Source organism: Oncorhynchus gorbuscha, unplaced genomic scaffold, assembly GCF_021184085.1.
Source record: "Oncorhynchus gorbuscha isolate QuinsamMale2020 ecotype Even-year unplaced genomic scaffold, OgorEven_v1.0 Un_scaffold_1857, whole genome shotgun sequence".
NCBI classification, from domain to species: domain Eukaryota; kingdom Metazoa; phylum Chordata; class Actinopteri; order Salmoniformes; family Salmonidae; genus Oncorhynchus; species Oncorhynchus gorbuscha.
In genome coordinates, this window is record NW_025746520.1 from 93973 (window position 1) to 106652 (window position 12680).

Consider the following 12680-nt stretch of genomic DNA (forward strand, 5'->3'; position numbering starts at 1 on the left):
GTCCATCAACCCTCTGTAGACTTCAGTAGCCTATTTAGTCTCATTTAAAATGAACGAGTTCCAAGTTTATTTGAAAATGTATTGACATATTCCCCACAATCTAATTTAGATTTAGATGAATCATTATGTCACTTTAGAATCAGGTTAAAAAAGACATGTTATGGGATGTAATGTTTTATTTGAATGCATATTTACAAACAAGTAACAGCCTTACATAGTGTACTCATTTAAATATATAGATATTCTTCAAATGCATACTTTGCCTTTTAGAGCATAGTGTCCCCGTTTAAAATAATCCAAATATCACAGTATACAATAACATACAACAGTCTTCTGAACATCAACCTCTCATATTTACAGGTATACAACCTTTCCCAATCACTGCTTTTATCCACTCATTTCACTGTGATAATGTGTCTCTGTTTTTCTTATAGAAATACATACTGTACCTGTTGTCTTCAGACAATGAAAGGTGCCATGGTCAAGAACAGTTCATTCATTCGAGGCAGCTTAACTTATTTTCGCTGATGTCCGTGCTCCAGCATTACTGCTAAAGTGACTAATACAGTGAGTAACCAATAGCCTACATTTCAGTGCACCACCTACATGTGATCAAACCAATTGACACTGAGACAATTTGTATCATGCAATTGAACATAATTTTAGCAGTCCGTTCAAAGTGAGTTATGGCTGCCATATCATTATCCATATAGATTCCTTATTCTTTATACATTTTTATAAATAACCTTCATTTAACCAGGAAGTCCCATTATAGACAGGAGACCTCTTTCTCAAGGGGACCTGGCTAAGAAGTGCAGCTCAATAAAAGAGCTCACAAAACAACATTCAACAGAACAGTACGTACGCTGCAAAACATCAATCTGAATATGAGTTAGTGGTTGACCTGGGCGTTGACCAGGGCATAGTAAGCCCCCTTTAGCCATGAGGTCAGTATGTGTACCCTGCTCTGTCACCTGACCATACTGAATTACCGCTATCTGGTCTGCGTTCTGGATGGTAGACAGGCGATGGGCGATCACGATGCAGGTTCGGCCCCTGCCGGGCGGCATCTAATGCCTGTTGGACAATCTGGGGGAGGGAGGGAGAGAGAGAAGGAGGGAGGAAACAGAAAGACAGAGAGGTTATTTGGGAAGGAGGGAGAGGACATACTGTGTGAAGATAAGCTTTTGTGTGTGACCAGGCCATTAAGTAATTAATGAATTAATGAATAGGTAGAAAATGAGATGGTCGGCACTCAATGTCCATGTGACTTACCTTCTCACTCTCTGTGTCCAGGGCGGAAGTGGCTTCATCCAGCAGCAGTACTTTAGGCTGCCTGACCAGTGCTCTGGCGATGGCTATCCTCTGTTTCTGACCTCCAGACATCTGGGTCCCCTTGTCCCCAACCCTGGTATTGTATTTCTAACAAAAACAACACAATTTATAGTGTTTGTCTATATTGAACACCTTAAAAATATAAATTAAAACAAAGTCATAACAGCCCGTCTTGGGCTAGTCAATAGCTATTCTATATGAATATCTTTAGAGATACATTAGTTTAAGTTCTACTGTGACCTCACCAGTGACATTTTTGGATCCCCTTTGAGAAGACTTCAAATATCATCCTACAGCTACAGCCTATCCTGTCTCCTCCCATCTCCCTCACTATACTGTTACTATACCTCTGGCAGGCCCATGATGAAGTCATGGATGTTGGCGTTCTTGGCTGCCTCCTCTATCTCATCCTGGGAGACCTCTCTGCTGTTGTCCCCGTACTGGATGTTCTCTGAGATGCTGCAGTCGAACAGGATGGGCTCCTGGGACACCAGGCCCAGCTGAGACCTCAGCCACGACAGGTTCAGGGTCTTAGTATCCAACCCATCCACTAACTGAGACACCACAATAATACCAGATTTAGGTCAACCCCTTTATTAACTGAGACAACAATAATACCACAGATTTAGGTCAACCCCTTTATTAACTGAGACAACAATAATACCACAGATTTAGGTCAACCCCTTCATTAACTGAGACACCACAATAATACCACAGATTTAGGCCAACCTTCACAAATATTAAATATTAAAATGTTAAAAAGTGGCCTAACAGTTTTACTATATTTGTTGCATTCCAATTCACAGTATACTGGTTTAGCACTTTGAAATAGTTTTGAAAGTGTGCTTTATATTACATTTATGATTTGATTATTTTTGGTCTTGGTCTCACCACTTGTCCTTCAGCAGGGCTATAGAAGCGCTCCAGTAGTTGTATGGAGGTGCTTTTACCACAGCCACTCTCCCCGACCAGGGCCAGGGTCTGACCAGGCCCCACTGACACGTTCAACCCTGGAGAACCCTCACGTTCTGACGGGTCGGGTATGCAAAGTGGATCCTCGGAACTCAATGTCCCCGGCAAAGTCTGTCTGGAAAAGACAACATTTTCCTTCCAGATTATTGTTCCAGACAAAACACAATGTTATACCATTGTCCCAGAAAAAACACAATGTTATATCATTGTTTTTATGTTTATATTAGAGTAAGACACATTACATCTCACTCACTGGCTTCTCTCCCTCCTCACTGTAAATGTCAATCTCTGGTTTCTTATCCAACAAGCCAAGAATTCTTCCTGCAGCTGCTTTCGCTTTGGCAAAGTCAGGAGCAAAAGATGCTGATTCTCCTATGTTCATGGCAGCAAATATGATCACAGAAAACACACTGCGAAAGAAAAGGACAATGTTGTACTATCACTGCCACTATATCGGCAGACCCTGGTCATGACCCAACTCAACGAGGCTGTCTCAGGAGATTTGGGATATGCAAAAAACACACATGTGCATTAATACACATGTGTGAAATAGGACAAATATAAGCACCCACCAAATGTTATAATTATATTATTACTATTATTTTTACATTATCGTGTAGTGACAATGTGGCAGCCAAGGGTTCTAGTCAGGGTTGGGGTACATTCCATTTCAATTGCAGTCAATTCAAAACCCAATTCCAACTCCACATTTTCCTCATTGAAAAGCATTGAAGACAACTAGAATTGGAATGTCAGTGTACTTCCTGAATTGACTGGAATGTAAATGGAATGTACCCCAACCCTGGTGTGAATGTATTCATTTGAGATATAACAGTACCAGAATGTATACTCACAGGAAAACATTTTCATATTCTGTGTGACAGTGAGCAATAAGCCAGGACCCAAAGCGGAAGATTGCAGCATTGACCATGTAAGGGATTGCTTGGGCAACGGCAAATGTTAGTCCGTAGATGGAGCCTTCACCAAACCGTTCCTGATGTATTCAGTTGAAATCTAATCAGTACTTGACTGTAGGTTATAAGGTCAAACAATCCAAAAGCTGAGTCTATAACAAAGTGAATAACTGTACTCTTACTGGTATGGTCTTTCTAGACTGTCCATGAACTTGTGAAAGAAGACGTCCTCCCGTGTCAATCCAACAACTGTCTTGAAGTTTTCAACGGTCTCTGTAGATATCTACAGAAGATGAATAAAGATTCATTAACGTTTTATTTGAACACATGGTATCACACACTGATATAGTCGCCCACTGTCTCAAAGTGCATTGCAATTAGGGTTGCATAATAGCAGTAACCTTCCTGAAATTCCTGGTTATCCAGATATCCTGTTTTAAGGTTTCCCTGATTTTCTGCTTAATCCCTCCTGATTCCGGAAAACCTAGAACTGGGATTACTAGAAAATCTGGGAATTGTGGAAACATTACCGGAGTTTTGCAACCCCAATTGCAATAGAAAGTTGATGTTAACCTTCCCAGACTGCTCCAGGGCACCCTGGTCTTTGGAGGCGTGGCCTGCCATGGCCCTCATCTGAATGAAGTTGGCTCCAATGAGGAAGGGCACACAGGCGAGGATGAGGAGGGTGAGCTGCCAGCTGTGGATGAAGGCCACCACAATGGCGATGGTGAGAGCACAGACTGTGTTGGTGGCCAGACCCAACCTAGACCCAGTCGCCTGGTGGTGAGGAGAGAGGAAACAAGTAGGTTCCATCCATTATCAGACATTGCAACTCTAAAGAACGCAACTGTAAATGTACAGCATATGTGCAGGTAGACATTTTTAAAGATTTGTACAGTAGAATGATTCTGAATTGACATCGACTTGATGTGATCGATTTTGATCGCTATCTCAATGTGTAAATCAGAGCATTGTGCTTACCCCTTTAACCAGAGATGCATCGGTGGCCAATCTGGTGGTTAGAACTCCCACTGCATTGTTGTTGTCATCAAACCATCCAATCTCCTGTAAGGAATGCATTTTAGCAAGGTTCTGAGGCAGAACACTGCAAAGTGGCATTTCAGCATCATCCTTTTGCTGGTATTATCAATACAGTAAAGTAAATTAGCAATGACAAGTCAGTCTTTTAAATTGATGTACAATTGCTGAAGTATTTATGTTCCGCATGACAGTTTATCCTACCTGTCTCATCATGGCATGGAATACCTGCCTCCTCAGCCTCATGGTAAGAAGCTCTCCTGATTTTCCAAACATGTAACCCTGAAACATAGAACATACAGCAGAAATGTACCCAACCAGACATACCCACAACATATTAAATGTTTGAGATAGTGCACTGTATAGGGCATAGGTTGCCATTTTGGACACAGTTTAGATCTATAAATTAGAAAACCTTTAGGAAGTAGGTGACAAAAGCCACTCCTCCGATGAGAAGAAAGAGCAGGGAAAACATCATGGTTTTCTGTCGTTTGACTTCCGGGTCAACCTCGGAAAACACCTAGAGAAGGTCACGGGGTGGAGAGAAACCCCCCAAAATGGATAACAACAGAAAATGAAAAGGCTGCTTTGGAAAATAGGAGCCAAAACCCACCAACCAACGACCATCAAATAAATTATGTGGAAAAGTAAGACCACCTCGATTAAATCAAACTCAATGAAGACACCTAGGAAATGTGAATAGTCTCTGCAGTATTTAACAATGCTTCATATTATGAACACAAGGAGGTGGTCTTGTGAAACACTTACTCCAATGATCTTGGCGAAGATGATGGCGACACAGGGATAAACGGCTCCCCCCACCAAGCTAGACAGGGTTCCTACCAACATGTACGGCCACTCGGCCTTGTTCAAGGCCAGGATTCTGGTGAAGGGGATGTCTGGAGCTTCATCTGCTTTCTTTTCCTTCTGTCATCAAACATTGTCATCAATGACAAAACTAAATGACCAAGGACCAACATGATGTAACAGATCTTATTTCTGATGACAATGAACTATCACTATATACAGCAGGGTGGCAGGTTCGAATCCCGAGCCGACTAGGTGAAAAATCTATCGATATGCCTTTGAGCAAGGCACTTAAACCTAATTGCTTCTGTAAGTCGCTCAAGATAAGAGCTTCTGCTAAATAACTCAAATGTAAATGAATGCAACCATTTTATAAACCTTACATTATATACCATTCATTATATTCACCATACATTATAAACCATACATTATATACCATACATTATATACCATACATTATATAATAGGTATGATGATAGTTTAGCAATAGCACTATAACAAAGCCATGTTCCTATATAGCACATAAAGGACGCCATAAAGGATTATCTATGTAATAGTACCTTCTTGTCCTTCTTGGACTTCTTAGATTTCCTCCTGGTCGTCTTCATTTCCACACGGCCACTGCTGATTGAGTTCTTTCAAAGCCGCCGTTTTCTATTCCTTCCTCGTTTCCCACTTCCAGCTCATCCATGTCAGATGAGTCATATAGGACAGAATCCAGATCCTCATATTTAGGAGGGTTATCCTCTTCCACAGGGTCCTCTTCATCTTCCTCTGGCTTCCCTTGACTCTGAACAACAGACAAGGTGTGATAGTGGATTTGAACATGTTACACACAGAGCCTGTTTATTACTGATCATTATTCATATAGACACAGGCTTGATAAGGTATATTGCTCTGATACTGATGATATACGTCTCTAAATAGGACTCTGATCAACATGATTTAGACGTTGGCTGATTCTACTGTTGAGGCAGAGTTGGGGCCCTGGTGGTCAAAAGCAGTGCACTATAAAGGGAATAGGGTACCATTTGGGATGTAGTGAGCGTGATACAGTACCTGCTGCATGACCAGAGAGTAGTAAACCCCCTTCTTGGCCATGAGTTCCCTGTGTGTTCCTGCTCCACCACCTCTCCGTTGCTGAAGCCAGCGATCACGTCAGCTGTTCTGATGGTGGACAGGCGGTGGGCGATCACTATTGTGGTGCGGCCCGCTCTGGCCTATGGGAATGGGAGGAGACAATATTGCCATCATTTGTTCCAAATCATTTCTTTCATTACGTCTTCATTTTCACTGAGATGGATTCCAACAGGATCTCATGGATTCACTCTGATTCTTGACGTTTGTCAACTGCTGCAAACGTGAACTTGCAAGGCTGCAGTCAAACAAATCGAATCAGGCTATTAGGTTGCGCAAAAGCAGGTTTGAGATCAACTTTAACCATGGGTCTGGTCCTCAGGGGAGGGTACTGACCTTATCCAGAGCGGCCTGAACGACCGACTCACTCTGGGTGTCCAGGGCGGAGGTGGCCTCGTCCAGCAGGAGGATCTTGGGGTTTTTGACCAGGGCCCGGGCGATAGCTATCCTCTGCTTCTGTCCTCCACTGAGCTGGGCTCCTCGCTCCCCCACCATGGTGTTCAGCTTCTGTTAACGCCACATTAAATGGGATGGAGATGAAATAATCATCTTTAAATTTGTCCATTTGGATAACATCACTATTTGGCCATTTCCTTACACTGTATACAATTTCAAAACAAAAACAAACAAACAATTTTTTCAATTCAACACAGTCGCCATAGAAACAACAGCATATCTGCTGTCCTACTCACTTCAAATCATTTGTAACCCATAGATCATTTAATGTATAATATATGTGAAACACTGAAGCCATTGTATGTCCTCATTTGTCAGTATCCCCACGTACATCGGGAGTTTGGAGATGAAGTCGTACGCGTTGGCCTCCCTCACGGCCCGTTCGATGTCCTCATCTGTGGCATCCTCTCTGCCATAGCGGATGTTTTCTGCAATGGTTGTTCCGAATAGCACAGGTTCCTGACTGACGATACCCATATTCTCCCTCAGCCACTTCACATTCAGGGTCCGGATGTCCCGACCATCCAGGGTAATCTGACAACAAACCAGGGTCATATTCATTAGGCATGCAAATGTCTCTGCTTTGCTGACAAGTATTTTCTATGCTCATACAGGAGTAATAAAAATGGGAATGTTGTTTATTATTATTATTATTATTGTTGTTATTTATTTCTTATTTTGATTTATCAGGGGGTGCTGCAGCAGCCTCAGCACCCCTACCACCCTCAGCTATGCAAACAAAACCAACAGCGTTTCTGACAAATGATATATCAACATTCCACCAGAGGGCACTACAATACTATTTTACTTTTTACTGAACTTAATTCAACACTAAACCTGATAAACCAGAACTTGGGAATGAGTGTACGTGAGTGAATGTTCGTGTGTCCATTACACGTGTGTGTGCATGTGAGTCTCTGTATGCACTATGGGTCAGGTGTTTGAACTTCAATGCGCTCGTGTACTGCATACCTCTCCTGAGGTTGGATCATAAAGCATGTGAGTCCTTCACTGGAGGCTGGTGGGTGGAGCTATTGGAGGACGGGCTCATCAAATGCACTTTAAACACACTTTGAATAAACCTTGATCAGATTTGTTCATACCTCTCTGAGTCGGGATCATAAAAGCGCTGCAGTAGCTGAATGGTGGTGCTCTTCCCACATCCACTGGCTCCAACCAGAGCTATGGTCTTCCCACGAGGCACTGTCAGATTCACTCCTTGAAGAATCTACAGCGACAGGGAACACATCCCACAACGTATTTAACATGTATTTTTACCTGTTCTTTTACAATTGTACTGCTTGTCATTTTGTTTTTGCTAATCCAACTGGAAACTGAAAATTCAACTTAGCTTCTTCCTCATTGTGCATTTTTCAAATCATTTGGAGACAGGTTAGTGTCTGGATCTGGTTCGATTCAAATCCACCACTTACTTTGACATCTCTCCTGGAGGGGTAGCTGAAGTGGATGTTCTTGAATTCAATGTCTCCTTTCACACAGTCTGGTTTGTGACCTTCCTTTGAACTGCTGTCTATGGGCCGTGGCTATGACAAACAAATCAACTCATCAACCGCTTGGCAGTAGGACAAATGTCTAAATTCGACTTGAGTTCTTGAGATCATGTTGTTCTGAGTGAGTTCACATGGAGTCAGTGCTATGGTGATTCAGGCGTTAAACTGATTACTTCCGGTACCTGGTCAATGGTATTGTAGACTTCATAGGCAGCACCCGGGCTTGGCGATGGCTTCCAAGTTAGGCGCACCCTGGCCCAAAGAGAACGCCCCAATCATCACCGAAGAAGAAGACCTAAAAATAGCAGCAATAAAGAATGTAATGAAGAAAGGAATTATATTAATATCAGCAGAGTAACAGGTGTGAAGACATTGCAGAGGCCTCTTCACAATAAAATGTAAATGCATCTATTGGAAAATAGTAAATTCTTACTTAAAATCTTCCATAAAAGCTTACTGTAATGGTTTTTCCAATGGTGTAGTTTTCAGGCTCGTCTACAGAGAGCTTGGTCCGTACCAGAAAGCCAAGGCGTACGTCCCAAATATGACAAACTGGGTGAAGCCCATGGACACGTTAGTGGTGATGGCTTTCTTTATTCCAAAGTTTTTAGCATCCTCCAAGTTTCTTTCATACCTAAAATATATAGAAGACATGCCTAAATAGGGGAATGTGTCTTGATTTTGGTAGATCATATTAATAATGATGGAAAGATCCACTGTTTTATGCAACACATTAATTAGTTAATAACTGACTAACCTTTCCACAGCTTTCTTCTGTCCATTGAAAGCCACAACTGTCCTGATAGCCACCAGTATCTCTTCAGCTACCGCCCCTGCTTTGGCATAGGCAGACAGCTCCTTACTGGTCAGGGTGGCAAGTATCTGAAATCAAATACAAACTGTTCATGAATACGGTATCTTACAATGCTGATGTAAAAATCTCTTTATAAAAGAAATGTGATTGTGGAAAACTGAGAGGATTGGATAAGTATAAACTAGTGGTGGATTTGGGATTGGGCACAAGAGTAGTGATGCGACCACTGTTTAGTGACACATATGAAAACAATATGGCACCTTATTCCCTATATAGTCTATTACTTTCAAGTAGTGTACTATATAGGAAATAGGGTACCATTTGGGATGAAGCTTTTGTCTTTGCAGATCATTGGTAGTCTTACTTTGGACCAGACGGCAGCTGATCCTGCCAGAGAGGACTGACGGCCAGGATGACGAGGGTTAGCTTCCAGCCGAAGATGAAACCAATGATGAACCCTGACAAGAAGGTGCAGAAGAATTGCACGAACACACAGATCTTATCTCCAAGGCCTTCGTTGATTGTGTTGATGTCACTGTAGAAAGTAAAAGTATTAAAATAATTGACATTATTGAAACAATCTGTAGTTGCTCAATGTGATCATATATGCTAAAATATGACACTGTCTTTGATAAAAAAATAAATCCCAATCATTCATCCAATGTATCAAACTCACTCTGTTAACCTGACGTTGAGAACTCCTATCTGGTGTGTATCAAACCAGGACATCTGTTGGTGGAGGATGGCATGGAAGTATTTCTCCCGGATCCGTTTGGTCTGTTTGTGCGTGTCAACAAGAACAACATCACCTGAAAGGTCCCCAGCAGGAACACAGCACAACCGATCCCAATGAAGTAATAGGCATGTCTGGAAATTCAAATGTATGTATCACACAGTATGTTTTAAGCAATAAGCAATGGGGGGTGGGGTTATATGGCCTGTTCTTATGCACGATGCAATGCAGAGTGCCTGGAAACAGCCCTTAGCCGTGGTATATTGGCCATATACCACAAACCCCAGTGCCTTATTGCTATTATAAACTGGTTACCAAATGTAATTAGATAAGTAAAAATACATTTGTCATACCCGTGGTATACGGTCTAATATACCACGGCTGTCGGGCCAATCAGCATTCAGGGCTCGAACCACCCAGTTTATAATCATAAATAAAAGCCACATTGTATTTACATGAGGACATATTTCTGATATAATATATTGATAATGTGTGTCTGTTATCTACTGTACTCATTATCACTTGCCGAGTCATTAGAGCTTCTATATCAACTCCAGGAATTTGAATACATCCGTCAGTTGAGTTCAATAAAGCGCTGATCTCCTCCACAGGGAAATTGGCTATGGAGAAATGACAATACCAGTAGTCAATGTTCACAATCTGGCGTGCTTACCATATGATATGTGTAGTATAAATCATCCACAAATCACCATTATACATGGTGAAGATATGCCTAAACAATGCCACCCATAATATAAATAATCACATATGTATCTCACTGTAAATGCATGGCCACAAAGGATCCCTGCACTTTATAGCCAATACACAGATGTAAAATCTTAATTTGAGCCAGTTTGCTACAGCAGGAAAATAATCCTGCAGCAACAGGACAGGTGGGTTTATAATGAATGGGCATTGAATGGTGCTGGATTAGATAGCGGCTGTTTTACTAGTTCCTGACCAATTCTGCTGTTTAGTGTGGTTTTTTGTGTGTTTTTGATGCTCCTTTTTGTCTGGCTACATATACATTTCACACACGTTTTACATACATGGCACTTTTTTTTATGATCAAAAAACTATTTACATACCGTCAGGAGTCAATTATTTGAGTACAGGAAGGAAGTAGACTTTATAATACAATATGTTCTATATTATTCTCAGAAAATAAATTGTCGTCCCACCACTCACATTGTAGGTCTGTTGCTTGGTCAAGAGTTGTTGATATCTGATACAGTTTTACATAATACATCCCATGCATCAACTGTATTTGTCCGAGCATTGTTTATCACAGCCACGGATCGCTCTATACAAACATTATCTGTAAAATATGATGACCATGTTTGTGGTGAGAGGATTGCAGGGGTAATCGAAGCACTAAGGATAACTCGTTTTGTTGCTGTTAACCCTGCTTAAATGGTCCTTTTCTGAACCAGCTGCAGTCATACATGGTACTTTTATACGCAGTAATTACACAACAAATATATCCGTTTCTGGATTATACACATTACATTTTGGATAGATACTGGATATGTACTCAGACATCTATATAGTGTTTTCAGTAATACCTATCACTGATCATAAGCGTTTTAATCTCACCCCTCTGCTACTCTCAGTCCAGCCCACCTAAATGTATCTCCATAAGACCATCCCCTTTTGATTTCCACGTGCCATATATCTTTCGACTGTGCTGTGATGTCTTATATGAATTTTGAACCTTTCTAATGACATAGTATCCAAAGATTGTAAGTTAAAGATGAATATTTTCACTAAAATTATTATAATATTGTTGAATGATTGACTTTCCAAATCTCCCAACAGTGCAAATAGCTGAGTTAATTTTAGGTAAATGTAATAATTTTTTTCAGCCATTCCTGAAACTGAGACCAGAAACAAACTCCATTGTGCTGATCTAAACTTTTTGTACATAATGGTTCCCCCATGGTTTGCTATAACCGAAAAGAGCTTCTGGACATCAGAACAGCAATAACTCATCTCGTATTGGATGAAGATTTCTACTTGGCGGTGCAGGACATACTTTTCACCCCGGACCAGACCCTAATCCTCTGCACTCGGAGGAGAAAGTGCAAGAGAGGCTGACGTGCGGCACCCTGACAAAACTACAGTCGTGGCCAAAAGTTTTGAGAATGACACAAATATTAATTTTCACAAAGTCTGTTGCCTCAGTTTGTATGATGGCAATTTGCATATACTCCAGAATGTTATGAGGCGTGATCAGATGAATTGTAATTAATTCCAAAGTCCTCGTTGCCATGCAAATGAACGGAATCCCCAAAAACATTTCCACTGCATTTCAGCCCTGCCACAAAAGGACCAGCTGACATCATGTCAGGGATTCAGTGATTCGTTAACACATGTGTGAGTGTTGTGAGACAAGGCTGGAGATCCTCTGTCATGCTGATTGAGTTCAAATAACAGACTGGAAGTTTCAAAAGGAGGGTGGTGCTTAGAATCATTGTTCTTCCTCGGTCAACCATGGTTACCTGCAAGGAAACATTGCCATTATCATTGCTTTGCACAAAAAAGGCTTCACAGGCAAGGATATTGCTGCCAGTAAGATTTCACCTAAATCAACCATTTATCGGATCATCAAGAACTTCAAGGAGAGCGGTTCAATTGTTGTGAAGAAGGCTTCAGGACACCCAAGAAAGTCCAGCAAGCGCCAGGACCGTCTCCTAAAGTTGATTCAGCTGTGGGATAGGGGCACCACCAGTACAGAGCTTACTCAGGAATAGCAGCAGGCAGGTGTGAGTGCATCTGCACGCACAGTGAGGTGAAGACTTTTGGAGGATGGCCTGGTGTCAAGAAGGGCAGCAGACTGATATTCTGCAAAAGGTACAGGGATTGGACTGCTGAGGACTGGGGTAAAGTCACTTTCTCTGAAGAATCCCCTTTCTGATTTGTTTGGGGCATCCGGAAAAAAGCTTGTCCGGAAAAGACAAGGT

General features: G+C 41.6%; 1 pseudogene; it reads right to left on the reverse strand.

Moving 5' to 3' along the window:
• Positions 1 to 892: 892 nt before the first annotated feature.
• LOC124024444 lies at positions 893 to 10364 on the reverse strand (annotated as a pseudogene).
• Between the last annotated feature and the right edge of the window lie 2316 nt (positions 10365 to 12680).